The following is a 15,139-nucleotide window of genomic DNA, read 5'->3' as shown; positions in this document are numbered from 1 at the left end:
ATCTATTAGAGCACAGTCAATCAGGAGGAACTATCATAGCCTGTATACAAGCTGAGGCAGGGAATGCAGCAGCTATTTTTGAATTGATCTGGATAGTGATAGGACATCCCAGCTTAGTTAGAGATAGTGAGTAAAAGCCATGAAAAACAATACACATTTTAAATAGTGTCCAAAATGACTGTAGTGAAGAACATCTACCATCCATTCACAGAGTCACATATGTTGAGGGCACTTTAACAAGCGTACAATACAGTCCATGGAGACCTCAGTGTCATGCATGTCTTTTTCTGCTATTTGGAAGGTCTACAGTGCGTACAAATTGGGGCAAATTGTTTTGCTGCACATCTATTGTTTGGGAAAAATTCAAGGAAGATGGCGAATTTGCATTTCTTAGCTATTCATTTCCCTTCACTCTTAACATTGACATCCAAGCAATCACAAGGATCATCTGCAAAAATTTCCTCCTACACCTCCTAGAAGTGCATGGTTAACCTTTGTCTCTTTTGGCTAGTACCTTTGGAAATCTATGTACCTGTCATCACTGAGGACAACAGCATCAAGAAGGGGTTAGAAGATTGTGGGATTTTGCAGAAATCAAATGAAAGTCAAGAACAGGCTTCACAAGATCCACTGCGGCTGCGGAATCCAGAAACATTGATACTCTGGGGATTGCACTGTTTGCAGAGGATGATACGGGCAAAATTTAAAATGATGGGAAACCCCTTTAACATTTTTGTGATGAATTTGGTATGAACAAACATAAAAAAAGGTCTTGAGTCAAAGCAATTTTGCCATAATACTGGTGTAATTTGCTTTTGAAAAGTTACAACATTTTTGCACTACTTCAAGTTGTGCAAAAATGTTGTGACTGTGCTTTCATTCTAGTGTCTTCCAGGTCCTCTAAAACAGGTTGGACAGAGGTGGTGACACCACAGCTTATCTAATGCATGACGAGCAACCTCGTTCCCTACGCTAGACGTGTTACTCCTGTTGGGGACTGGAGAAATATTTGTGGCAAGGCGCACACCACTCGTCAGACGCTCCTGATTCATGTGTAGGTGTGCAACTCTTGCTGAGGGAATTAGTAGGAGTCACATGGTCCTGATTCATTAGAATTGGTGAGAAAAATTGCCGATCTTGATGAATCGAGGGCCAAGTGTAAAGTTCGTATGACAGAAGCATTGTTCCATTAGGTCTAGGGTAGAATAATTCTGCACCACAAAAAGAGCACACAGAGCAAATACATCTCTGTAGTTCTTCCGGAACTCGGCGTGCCTCCGTGTAGCTTCTGTACATAGATTCTGTTGTATGCAGGAGGCCTGAAAAGACAAAGCTTCTCTGAGGTATTAGATCATTAGAAATAGAATAAAAAAAGAACCCTGTGGCAGAACATGGATTAGACAGAAGATCTTGAGCTGTACGGAGTTTGAAAGAAGGATGCAATAAATAATCTGAAGGCCCTCAAAGTATCCCTTGAAATAATTGAAACTGTGATTGAATTTATTTGGCAGCCGCTCCGTCCTCTATTCAGGGTTGTTGCTGTGAAGTAGAAACTAGAGGAGCATAATAGGCGAGCTGTGTGAGCGGGGTATGATCTCCAATTGACTGTCTCAATTAGAGGGATCACGCTTGTCCAATGCCAGGCTTGATCTGGAAACTGGCAAGTACATGTGCAATCTGTAAGCATGGTCATTAAAACAGCTAGATGCTTTCCAATTTACTTTAGTAGATGCATTTTCGGAAACCTACCCTGAGCATATATGAAGCAGGAGAGTATATGTCGAATTCGGCGGCTGTAATCCAGTTTGATAGGAAGTCTTGAGATGTCGTGTTTTGCATCTCAGCAAGCAAAAGAAAACAAAGGAAGGGCCAAACTTACGTTTTCAGTACTGAGGTCGGAGCACGAATGGTTTACTCCCCCCCCCAAACTAAATCTTTTGAGATTAATCCCTTAAGGAATGTGTGATTGAAGACAATTAATCTCATGAAAATTTAATTCTCTAAAGGGAAGAAAACAATTCCAAACTCCCTGTTTTTTTTTTTTTTTTTTTATAATAAGCCTCTCTGGCCCACAAGATCCAAAAATCCCTCTAATGAGATTTTAATCACCTAGCTAATTAACTGTATCAAAGTGATTAATGTAGCAAAGTTCACACATGTCGATTCAGTTGTGGGAATTTGCAATTGAGATCATGGCATTAGACTAGTGTTATACTCACCATATAGACGAGTGCGTAGGGGGTCATTCAATTATACAAACAGAGTCATCAACTTACTAAGCGTGCCAACATGTGACCACTGAAAATATGAATTCTGAATGGCTATATGGACTATACTTGTATAACGGTGCCCACATTTTTCCAATTTGCTTGTACCCAACTGATACAACAAGGCATACAGTTGTGGCCAAAAGTATTGACACCCCTGCAATTCTGTCAGATAATACTCAGTTTCTTCCTGAAAATTATTGCAATCACAAATTCTTTGGTATTATTATCTTCATTTAATTTGTCTTAAATGAAAAAACACAAAAGAGAAGGAAGCAAAAAGCAAAACATTGATCATTTCACACAAAACTCCAAAAATGGGCCAGACAAACGTATTGGCACCCTCAGCCTAATACTTGGTTGCACAACCTTTAGCCAAAATAACTGCGACCAACCGCTTCCGGTAACCATCAATGAGTTTCTTACAATGCTCTGCTGGAATTTTAGACCATTCTTATTTGGCAAACTGCTCCAGGTCCCTAATATTTGAAGGGTGCCTTCTCCCAACTGCCATTTTTAGATCTCTCCACAGGTGTTCTATGGGATTCAGGTCTGGACTCATTGCTGGCCACCTTAGAAGTCTCCAGTGCTTTATCTCAAACCATTTTCTAGTGCTTTTTGAAGTGTGTTTTAGGTCATTGTCCTGCTGGAAGACCCATGACATCTGAGGGAGACCCAGCTTTCTCACACTGGGCCCTACATTACGCTGCAAAGTTTGTTGGTAGTCTTCAGACTTCATAATGCCATGCACACGGTCCATCAGTCCAGTGACAGAGGCAGCAAAGCAACCCCAAAACATCAGGGAACCTCCACCATGTTTGACTGTAGGGACCGTGTTCTTTTCTTTGAATGCCTCTTTTTTCTCCTGTAAACTCTATGTTGATGCCTTTGCCCAAAAAGCTCTACTTTTGTCTCATCTGACCAGAGAACATTCTTCCAAAACGTTTAAGGCTTTTTCAGGTAAGTTTTGGCAAACTCCAGCCTGGCTTTTTTATGTCTCGGGGTAAGAAGAGGGGTCTTCCTGGGTCTCCTACCATACAGTCCCTTTTCATTCAGACGCCGACGAATAGTACGGGTTCACACTGTTGTACCCTTGGACTGCAGGGCAGCTTGAACTTGTTTGGATGTTAGTTGATGTTCTTTATCCAACATCCGTACAATCTTGCGTTGAAATCTCTTGTCAATTTTTCTTTTCCGACCACATCTAGGGAGGTTAGCCACAGTGCCACGGGCTTTAAACTTCTTGATGACAGTGCGCACGGTAGACACAGGAACATTCAGGTCTTTGGAGATGGACTGGTAGCCTTGAGGTTACTCATGCTTCCTCACAATTTGGTTTCTCAAGTCCTCAGACAGTTTTTTGGTCTTCTTTCTTTTCTCCATGCTCAATGTGGTACACACAAGGACACAGGACAGAGGTTGAGTCAACTTTAATCCATGTCAACTGGCTGCAAGTGTGATTTAGTTATTGCCAACACCTGTTAGGTGCCACAGGTAAGTTACAGGTGCTGTTAATTACACAAATTAGAGAAGCATCACATGACTTTTCGAACAGTGCCAATACTTTTGTCCACCCCCTTTTTTATGTTTGGTGTGGAATTATATCCAGTTTGGCATTAGGACAATTCTTTTTGTGTTTTTTCATTTAAGACAAATTAAATGAAGACAATAATACCAAAGAATTTGTGTTTGCAATCATTTTCAGGAAGAAACTGAGTATTATCTGACAGAATTGCAGGGGTGTCAATACTTTTGGCCACAACTGTACCCCATAGATGGGAACTGGCACTATTAAATTTACCTCTCCTGGGCCAAGGTCTACAAATTTAAAGGTCAGGTAGGATCCAGCATCAATGTCAAACAGCATTAGTGTACGTGTACACAAAAAAGTCTTTGTCAGGCGGCTCCACTCCGAAATGCGCCAAAGCGCTGGTAAGAATAAACATACTCATTTCTATGTAAAACGACTGTTCATATGTTCAGGCTTTCGAGAATCATTTAACCACGCCCGGTTTCTATAGATGCCAAGCGATCAAAAGAAGGAAGTTGACCGTTCTTCAGGCGCCTGACGCACCGAAGATACTCTATATGGTGTAATACAAGTTAAGGCCAGGGTCACACTTGCGAGTGTGATGCAAGAAACTCGCACGAGTCTCTTGCATCAATTCCTGGCACTGCCGCCGGCACTCGACATAGAAATACATGCAGCCGCACACTCCGGTCACGAGTGCCAGCGGCAGTGCCGGGTACTGATGCGAGAGACTCATGCCAGTTTCTCGCATCACGCTTGCAAGTGTGACCCTGGCCTTAACTTGTATTACACCATATAGAGTATCTTCGGTGCGTCAGGCGCCTGAAGAACGGTCAACTTCCTTCTTTTAATCGCTTGGCATCTATAGAAACCTGGCGTGGTCGCAAGTGTGACCCTGGTGTAATGGGAAGGCTCAAAATACACCTGGACGTATTTTTGGAGCACTTGGTCTGCGTTTTTATGTAAAAAACAGCCAAATGTTTAATTATTGTTGAATGGCGATTTAGACAAAAAACAACAAAACCATGCAAAACACACCAGTAAAAAAAGATGTTGTGTGCACATTCCTGCAGTTTGAGATTTTTTTTTTTAATTTATTAGTCCTGCTGCAGAAAAAAACCCTAAAGAATCCCTTAAAAAAGGTCTACTGTTTTAGGAACTTGCCTACTGTTTTTTCCCCTGAAAAGTGGTGTTTTTTTTAACCTTAATAGCTTACCGAAGAATGGACACGTTACTTCTTTTAACTGCTCCAGGCTTCCTGAGTTCTGAAATAGAAGAAGCGATAAAATATTGAAAATGTGCACAGCAATGTCATTTTTACATTGCTGTGCTCCATGTTCATTTTTTGCCACACTTTCAGGGGATTCTGAATGGAATCTGCCTGAAAAAGACTTTGAGTGCACATAGCCAATGAGATGAGATTTTTTTGTGTGGATTTTTAAGCTATGTGCGCACATTGAGTATTTGTTTGCAGAAATTTCTGCAAGGTTTCTGGATGTCTTCGCAGGAAAAACATGCATTTTTGGTGCGTTTTTGCATGCATTTTGGACAACAGTGAAGGCTTTTTTGAGCCAAAGATATTTAAAAAAGAAAAAAGTTTTGTGATGTAATTTCTTGGTTCAACACCACCTTTTTCATGCTGATTCAGTGGCATCAGGGCAATGCAATTAGAGCTTGGTGTCAGCAGCTGTCATTGACACCTCACCCTAGGTTTAGTAATGAAAAGGTGTCAGCCTGACTCCCTCTTTACTAACCCAATAAGTAAACACAAACACACACAGTCACCGGCCTATGTAGGAGCGTTAACAGAATCAACGTACATAGGCTGTAACTAAACAGCAACTGTTAGTTTTAAAGAAAAAAAAATTGCATGGGCTCCCACGTAATTTTAATAACCAGCAGAGGGAAAGCCGATGGCTGAGGGCTGATTTTAATATTTTGGGAAGGAGCCAATAGCCATAAAGGTTCCTAGGCTATTAATATCAGCTCACAGCTGTTTGCTTAGCCTTTACAGGCTAGCTTACAGGGGGACCCCAGAAAAAAAAATGACAGATTTTATAGGGAGAGCCTAACCAGCAAAAGCTAGGCCGATAGCTGCGGGCTGACATTAATAGCCTAGGAAGGGGCTATAGGTATTGGCCCCCCAAATTATCAGCTCTCAACCGCCCCAGAAAAGGAGCATCTATAAGGTGTGCCAATTCTGGCACATAGCCTCACTCTTCCCACTTGCTCAGTAGCGATGGCAAGTGGGCTTCATGTCACCTTTGTGTTATCAGGTGACATCAAGCCCACGGCTTAGCAATGGACAGGCATCTTTACGACACCTATCCATTAGTAACCCCATAGGGATATTGTATAAAACACACCCAAAATAAAGTTATTTATTTGAAATAATGACAGAGATTCCTTTTATGAGTCTTAATTAAACCACTCACCGAATGCCTAATACACCGACGCCAAAGTCTCCTGCAACAAAAATAAAATAATAAACTACAATATTCCTCACCTGTCCGCAGAGAAGATGATCCATAATGTCCCACAACGATCCTGATGACTTTGAGAGCAGTCACTGATGTGACCGCTCATAAAGACAGCCGGCGATACACTGACGGGGTAATCGCTACCGCAGTGTATCACTGAGCTGCTGAGAGAGTTCTCCTGTAGCGGTGCCATAAGTGAGATTACCGGAGCTGATGAACTCCAGTGAACTCTCTCACAGCAGCTCAATGATACACTGCGGGAGTGATTACCACCTGTCAGTGTATCGCCAGCGGCCGGGTAGAGCAATCACATCTCCCGATGTGACTGTTCTACACTTGAGATCGTCGTGGAACATTTGGGATTATGTGGACTACGGCGGACAGGTAAGTATATGATGGTTTATTATTTTACATTTTTTCTAGGAGACGAGGGCATCGGTGACTTGGTGTTAGGTGAGTATAATATTTTTTATTTGAATATGTATGTAATCATTTTACTTTTCTCTTTTTAACTGTGAGCACAGGCGCCTACATCTCCCATCAGTGGTAACTTCTGTCACTGTTATCAGTGTCAGCAGACGTAGCCCGATTGGAGCAGTAGTCTCATTAGCCCACTCCTGCTGACATGCAGTAAGCTTTTTACTGCAGGTCACCGCTGTGGGTCACAGTCACAGCTGGGGAGTCACGCTGACATCTGACAGGATGACCGCTCAGAGCTCTGACCGACATTCTCACCGGCGGTAGGTTACAGTGGGTCACAGTCAAAGCTGCCGGGTCACACTGACATCTGACAGCATGACCCCACAGCACTCCGACCGACAGTCTTACCGGGAAGCAGCGTTACCGTGGGTATCTGCTGTGGGTCACAGTGACATCTGACAGCATGACCCCACAGCACTCTGACTGACGGTCTTACCGGCGGTAGCGTTAACGCCAATAAGAACCACTGCGCCAGTGTTTCCCAGGCTGTCACACAGATAATAGCGTGGGAAAAACTATAGGAAGCCGGGAAAAACACAAACAAAAATGCAGCAAATCCACAAACTTTTTTTATACCTGCGTTTTTTCTGTGAATTTGACTGACTCAATTGAATTCAATTGGTGAAAAACGCTGAAGAAATGCACAAAACTGACATGCAGAAAAAAAAAAGAAAAAACGCACTGCAAATACTCAAAGGAATTTTGCTGATCATGTGCACAACACTTCAGGATGGTCATCGAATTTGCTTTCATAAGGTTTCCATAGCGTTTTTGACCCATTTCCATGAGGAAAACCTTTTAGAAAACGCATCAAAAACGCACTGTGTGCACACAGCTTTAAAAAGGATTCACTTCAAAATCCACATCAATGAATAATTGGAAACTTTTTGAAGCAGATCTTCTTTGACATCCATGTAAAAAATACTCCATGTGAAGATTCCCTAAAAGATGGCACTTATTTTTGTGCAATCAAATCATGTTCATTCAGCTTTTTTTGCTACAAAATGAAATGCTCAAATTACATGACACAAGCTAATATATATGTAATAATTATAGGGGATAACTCAGGAGACTCTTTGCGTGGAACAAGACAACTACAGGACACAGTTTTATAAGTGGTAAAGTCTATATTATCACACGGTGATTCAAACAGGTGCAGAGAGAAACTCAAGTCCACAACACTTGGTGCAAATATCAAATGCAGCTCGGCAGTCTATAGGAAACTTCAGAGCAAAATGCAATCAAGCAGAAAGTCTATGAAGCACAGTTATTCTTGAGGATACTTGACACGAATAAATCCTTGTCTTAGGGTACCGTCTCACAGTGGCACTTTGGTCGCTACGACGGTACGATCCGTGACGTTCCAGCGATATCCATACGATATCGCTGTGTCTGACACGCAGCAGCGATCAGGGGCCCCGCTGAGAATCGTACATCGTAGCAGATCGTTTGGAACTTTATTTCATCGCTGGATCTCCCGCTGTCATCGCTGGATCGGTGTGTGTGACACCGATCCAGCGATGCGTTCGCTTGTAACCAGGGTAAACATCGGGTTACTAAGCGCAGGGCCGCGCTTAGTAACCCGATGTTTACCCTGGTTACCATCGTAAATAGTAAAAAAAAAAAACAGTACATACTCACATTCCGGTGTCCGTCAGGTCCCTCGCTGTCTGCTTCCCGCACTGACTGTGAGCGCCGGCCGGAAAGCAGGGCACAGCGGTGACGTCACCGCTGTGCTCTGCTTTTACTTTCCGGCCGGCACTCACAGTCAGTGCGGGAAGCAGACGGCAAGGGACCTGACGGACACCGGAATGTGAGTATGTACTGGTTTTTTTTTTTTACATTTACGATGGTAACCAGGGTAAACATCGGGTTACTAAGCGCAGGGCCGCGCTTAGTAACCCGATGTTTACCCTGGTTATCCGGGGACTTCGGCATCGTTGGTCGCTGGAGAGCTGTCTGTGTGACAGATCTCCAGCGACTACACAATGACTTACCAACGATCACGGCCAGGTCGTATCGCTGGTCGTGATCGTTGGTAAATCGTTTAGTGTAACGGTACCCTTAGTCCAGGCACAGATAGATATGCTTATTAGGCAGTTCAAATCATATCTTAGCTCAACCAGGGAGGCCTGGTTAATAGTCTCAGGTGTTAGGAGTCGAGTTTCCTCTGCTGCACAGGGGGAATCTCGAACCGTCTCTGCTGCGGTCTCCCATTCTCCTTCAGCTGCAGTGGAGCCTGCTCAGCGGAGATGTCGGTCCCAGCGTCTCACTGAGTCTGATTCAGTGCAAAGGGTTTTTGCTGCCTCTCCAGGCCCTGTTATTGTACCCTGCACTGATCTACGGCAAACAGGCTTTTCTGGGACTAAGTCCTGCTTTGCACACACTGAGCATGCCCAGGGTAAGATCTCTCAGTGGAGATCAAGGGTCACATGTTCAGGTACTGCAGCCAAGTCTGTTATGATCCCAATGGCAGAGGATCTCTGATATTCCGGCAAGATAGAAAAAATATAAATACTGCTCTAGGGAGGTGGAAACTGGGCTAACCGCATACCTGATCCTGACACAAACAACTAAAAGTAGCCGGTGAACGTGCCTACGTTGGTTCTAGACGTCTCGAGCCAGCCGGAGGACTGACTACCCCTAGAGGGAAAAAATAAGACCTCGCTTGCCTCCAGAGAAATTGAACTCCAAAGATATAGAAAGCCCCCAACAAATAATAACGGTGAGGCAAGAGGAAAACACAAACGTAGAGATGAACTAGATTCAGCAAAGTGAGGCCCAATAGTCTAGATAGCAGAAAATAGATAGTGGACTATGCGGTTAGCAGAAAACCCTACAAAACATCCACGCTGAACATTCAAGAACCCCCACACCGACTGACGGTGTGGAGGGAGAATATCAGCCCCCTAGAGCTTCCAGCGAGTCAAAAATCAAATGTAAAGCAAGCTGGACAAAAACACTGACTAATGCAAACGATCCAAATTGTACAAAACAGACTTAGCTTTTCTTGCATGAGGCAGACTGAAAGGAATCCGGAGGAGACCAAATAGGTCTGGATACAACGATGCCAGGCAAGAGACTGAGTCCAGAGGAGACTCAAATAGGAAACACCCGCTGCTTAACGACACAGCTGGAGCTCAGGCCTGCAACAAGACATACCTAACACAATACCGTTAGTGACCACCAGAGGGAGCCCAGAAACACAGTTCACAACAGTACCCCCCCTTGAGGAGGGGTCACCGAACCCTCACCAAGATCCCCAGGGCGATCAGGATGAGCAGCGTGAAAGGCATGAACCAAATCAGCCGCATGAACATCAGAGGCGACAACCCAGGAATTATCCTCCTGACCATAGCCTTTCCACTTAACTAAATACTGGAGTTTCCGTCTAGAGATACGAGAATCCAGAATCTTCTCCACCACGTACTCCAACTCGCCCTCAACCAAAACCGGGGCAGGAGGCTCAACAGCAGGAACCATAGGCACCACGTACCGCCGCAACAAGGACCTATGGAACACATTATGAATGGCAAAAGACGCTGGAAGATCCAAGCGAAAAGACACCGGGTTAAGGATTTACAAAATCTTATAAGGACCGATAAAGCGAGGCTTGAACTTAGGAGAGGAGACTTTCAAAGGAACATGCCGAGAAGACAACCAAACCAAATCCCCAACACGAAGTCGGGGACCCACACCGCGGCGGCGGTTGGCAAACCGCTGGGCCTTGTCTTGTGACAATTTCAAATTGTCCACCACATGGTTCCAAATCCGCTGCAACCTATCCACCACAGAATCAACCCCAGGACAGTCAGAAGGTTCAACCTGACCCGAGGAGAAACGAGGATGAAAACCAGAGTTGCAGAAAAAGGGTGAAACCAAGGTGGCAGAACTAGCCCGATTATTAAGGGCAAACTCGGCCAGTGGCAAAAAGGTAACCCAGTCGTCCTGATCAGCAGAAACAAAACATCTCAAATAAGTCTCTAACGTCTGATTAGTTCGCTCGGTCTGGCCATTAGTCTGAGGATGAAAAGCCGACGAAAAAGACAAATCAATACCCATCTTAGCACAAAAGGATCGCCAGAATCTGGACACAAACTGGGATCCTCTGTCAGATACAATATTCTCAGGGATGCCATGCAAACGAACCACATTCTGAAAGAACAAAGGAACCAAATCAGAGGAGGAAGGCAACTTAGGCAAGGGCACCAAATGGACCATTTTAGAAAAACGATCGCACACCACCCAGATGACAGACATCTTCCGAGACACCGGAAGATCCGAAATGAAATCCATGGAAATGTGCGTCCAAGGCCTCTTTGGGATAGGCAAGGGCAAAAGCAACCCGCTGGCACGAGAACAGCAAGGCTTAGCCCGAGCACAAATCCCACAGGACTGCACAAAAGAACGCACATCCCGCGACAAGGAAGGCCACCAAAAGGACCTGGCCACCAAATCTCTGGTACCAAAAATCCCAGGATGTCCCGCCAACACCGAAGAATGAACCTCAGAAATAACTCTGTTGGTCCATCCATCAGGGACAAACAATCTCTCTGGTGGACAACGATCAGGCCTATCAACCTGAAATTTTTGCAGCCCTCGTCGCAAATCTGGGGAAATGGCAGACAAAATTACTCCCTCTCTGAGAATATCAGCCGGCTCAGAGACTCCCGGAGAATCAGGCACAAAACTCCTAGAAAGTGCATCAGCCTTCACGTTCTTCGAACCAGGCAGGTACGAGACCACAAAGTCAAAACGGGAGAAAAACAACGACCAACGGGCCTGTCTAGGATTCAACCGCTTGGCAGACTCGAGGTAAATCAGATTTTTATGATCAGTCAAGACCACCACACGATGTCTAGCTCCCTCGAGCCAATGTCGCCACTCCTCAAATGCCCACTTCATGGCCAACAACTCCCGATTGCCAACATCGTAGTTCCGCTCAGCAGGCGAAAATTTCCTTGAAAAGAAGGCGCATGGCTTCATCACGGAGCCATCAGAACTTTTTTGCGACAAAACAGCCCCTGCACCAATTTCAGAAGCATCAGCTTCAACCTGGAAGGGAAGAGAGACATCCGGCTGGCACAAGACTGGCGCTGAAGTAAACCGACGCTTCAGCTCCCAAAAGGCCTCCACGGCCGCAGGAGACCAATTCGCAACATCAGAACCCTTCTTGGTCATATCCGTCAAAGGTTTAACCACGCTGGAGAAATTAGCGATAAAACGACGGTAAAAATTAGCAAAGCCCAAGAACTTCTGCAGGCTCTTAACAGACGTGGGCTGAGTCCAGTCATGAATGGCACGGACCTTAACTGGGTCCATCTCCACAGTAGAAGGGGAAAAAATAAAACCCAAAAAAGAAACCTTCTGTACCCCAAAGATACATTTTGAGCCCTTCACAAATAGAGCATTCTCCCGCAAAACCTGAAACACCATCCTGACCTGGTTCACATGGGACTCCCAATCATCAGAAAAAACCAAAATATCATCCAGATAAATAATCATAAATTTATCCAGATATTTCCGGAAGATGTCATGCATGAAGGACTGAAACACAGAAGGAGCATTAGATAATCCGAAAGGCATCACCAGGTACTCAAAATGACCCTCAGGCGTATTAAATGCCGTTTTCCATTCATCTCCCTGCTTTATGCGCACAAGGTTATACGCACCACGAAGATCTATCTTGGTGAACCAACTGGATCCCTTAATCCGAGCAAACAAATCAGACAACAATGGCAAAGGATACTGAAATTTAACAGTGATCTTATTCAGAAGACGATAATCAATACAAGGTCTCAGAGACCCGTCTTTCTTGCCCACAAAAAAGAATCCCGCACCAAGAGGGGACGAGGATGGGCGAATATGTCCCTTCTCCAAAGACTCCTTTATATAACTCCGCATCGCGGCATGCTCTGGCACAGATAAATTAAAGAGTCGTCCCTTAGGAAACTTACTACCAGGAATCAAATCTATAGCACAATCACAGTCCCTATGAGGAGGAAGGGCACTGGACCTGGCCTCATTAAATACATCCTGAAAGTCTGACAAAAACTCAGGGATCTCAGAAGGAGTAGAAGAAGCAATAGACACCAATGGAGAATCGCCATGAATCCCCTGACACCCCCAACTAGACACAGTCATAGCTTTCCAATCTAAAACTGGATTATGGGCCTGTAACCATGGCAGACCCAAAACGACAACATCATGCATTTTATGCAGTACCAAAAAACGAATCACCTCCTGATGTACAGGAGTCATGCACATGGTCACCTGCGTCCAATACTGAGGTTTATTCTCTGCCAATGGCGTAGAATCAATTCCTCTAAGAGGAATAGGATTTTCCAAAGGCTCCAGGACAAAACCGCAGCGCTTGGCAAACGACAAATCCATCAGACTTAAAGCAGCACCAGAATCCACAAAAGCCATAACTGAGTAAGAAGATAATGAACAAATTAAAGTCACAGACAAAATAAACTTAGGCTGAAAAGTACCAATGGCGACAGGATTAACTTTTTTCTTTAAACGTTTAGAGCATGCTGAGATAACATGTGTTGAATCACCACAGTAGAAACACAACCCATTTTGACGTCTATGATTTTGTCGCTCGGCTCTGGTCAGAATTCTGTCACATTGCATAGAATCAGGTGACCGTTCAGACAGCACCGCCAAAGGATTATCAGATTTGAGCTCCCGCAAACGTCGATCAATTTGAATGGCTAGAGCCATTGAATCATTTAGACCTGTAGGGATAGGAAACCCCACCATCACATCTTTAATGGCTTCAGAAAGACCATTTCTGAAATTTGCGGCCAGTGCACACTCATTCCATTGAGTAAGCACGGACCATTTCTGAAATTTTTGGCAATATACCTCAGCTTCGTCCTGACCCTGAGAGATAACCAGCAACATTTTTTCAGCCTGATTTTCAAGATTAGGCTCCTCATAAAGCAAACCAAGTGCCAGAAAAAACGCATCAACATTCACCAATGCAGGATCTCCTGGCGCCAGAGAGAAGGCCCAATCCTGAGGGTCGCCGCGCAAGAAGGAAATAACAATCTTAACTTGCTGAGCGGAATCACCAGAGGAACGAGGTTTCAGAGACAGAAACAATTTACAATTATTCCTAAAATTCAGGAATTTAGATCTATCTCCAAAAAACGGCTCAGGAATAGGTATTTTTGGTTCAGACATAGGGCTATGGATAACAAAATCCTGAATGCTTTGCACCCTAGCAGCAAGCCGATCCACACTAGAAGTAAGAGTCTGGACATTCATATCTGCAGCAGAGTTTCAGCCACTCAGAGAAAAAGGGGATGGAAGAAGCTAGGCAAACTGCAGCAAAACAAAAACAAACAAACAAAAAAAAACTCAGAACTTCTTTTTAATCCCGCTTCTGCGATGCATTAAACATTTTCTTTTTGGCCTGGCATTCTGTTATGATCCCAATGGCAGAGGATCTCTGATATTCCGGCAAGATAGAAAAAATATAAATACTGCTCTAGGGAGGTGGAAACTGGGCTAACCGCATACCTGATCCTGACACAAACAACTAAAAGTAGCCGGTGAACGTGCCTACGTTGGTTCTAGACGTCTCGAGCCAGCCGGAGAACTGACTACCCCTAGAGGGAAAAAATAAGACCTCGTTTGCCTCCAGAGAAATTGAACCCCAAAGATATAGAAAGCCCCCAACAAATAATAACGGTGAGGCAAGAGGAAAACACAAACGTAGAGATGAACTAGATTCAGCAAAGTGAGGCCCAATAGTCTAGATAGCAGAAAATAGATAGTGGACTATGCGGTTAGCAGAAAACCCTACAAAACATCCACGCTGAACATTCAAGAACCCCCACACCGACTGACGGTGTGGAGGGAGAATATCAGCCCCCTAGAGCTTCCAGCGAGTCAAAAATCAAATGTAAAGCAAGCTGGACAAAAACACTGACTAATGCAAACGATCCAAATTGTACAAAACAGACTTAGCTTTTCTTGCATGAGGCAGACTGAAAGGAATCCGGAGGAGACCAAATAGGTCTGGATACAACGATGCCAGGCAAGAGACTGAGTCCAGAGGAGACTCAAATAGGAAACACCCGCTGCTTAATGACACAGCTGGAGCTCAGGCCCGCAACAAGACATACCTAACACAATACCGTTAGTGACCACCAGAGGGAGCCCAGAAACACAGTTCACAACACAAGTCTATTGGTCTTTCTAGGAAGGTCCTGTAGGTACGCAGATTCTGTAGCAATCTCTCATTGGTCCTCTTCTTTAAGGTCCTGTATGTGCTGCAGCTATTCAAGGCTCGCATGGCCGCACGGCCATGCGCTAGTATCTTCTAAAGTTACATGCTTTGCGCCACTGTGGTCATATGCGTGAAT

This window comes from Ranitomeya variabilis, chromosome 2 (genome assembly GCF_051348905.1).
Source record: "Ranitomeya variabilis isolate aRanVar5 chromosome 2, aRanVar5.hap1, whole genome shotgun sequence".
Classification (NCBI taxonomy): Eukaryota; Metazoa; Chordata; class Amphibia; order Anura; family Dendrobatidae; genus Ranitomeya; species Ranitomeya variabilis.
This window is presented reverse-complemented; position numbering follows the sequence as displayed.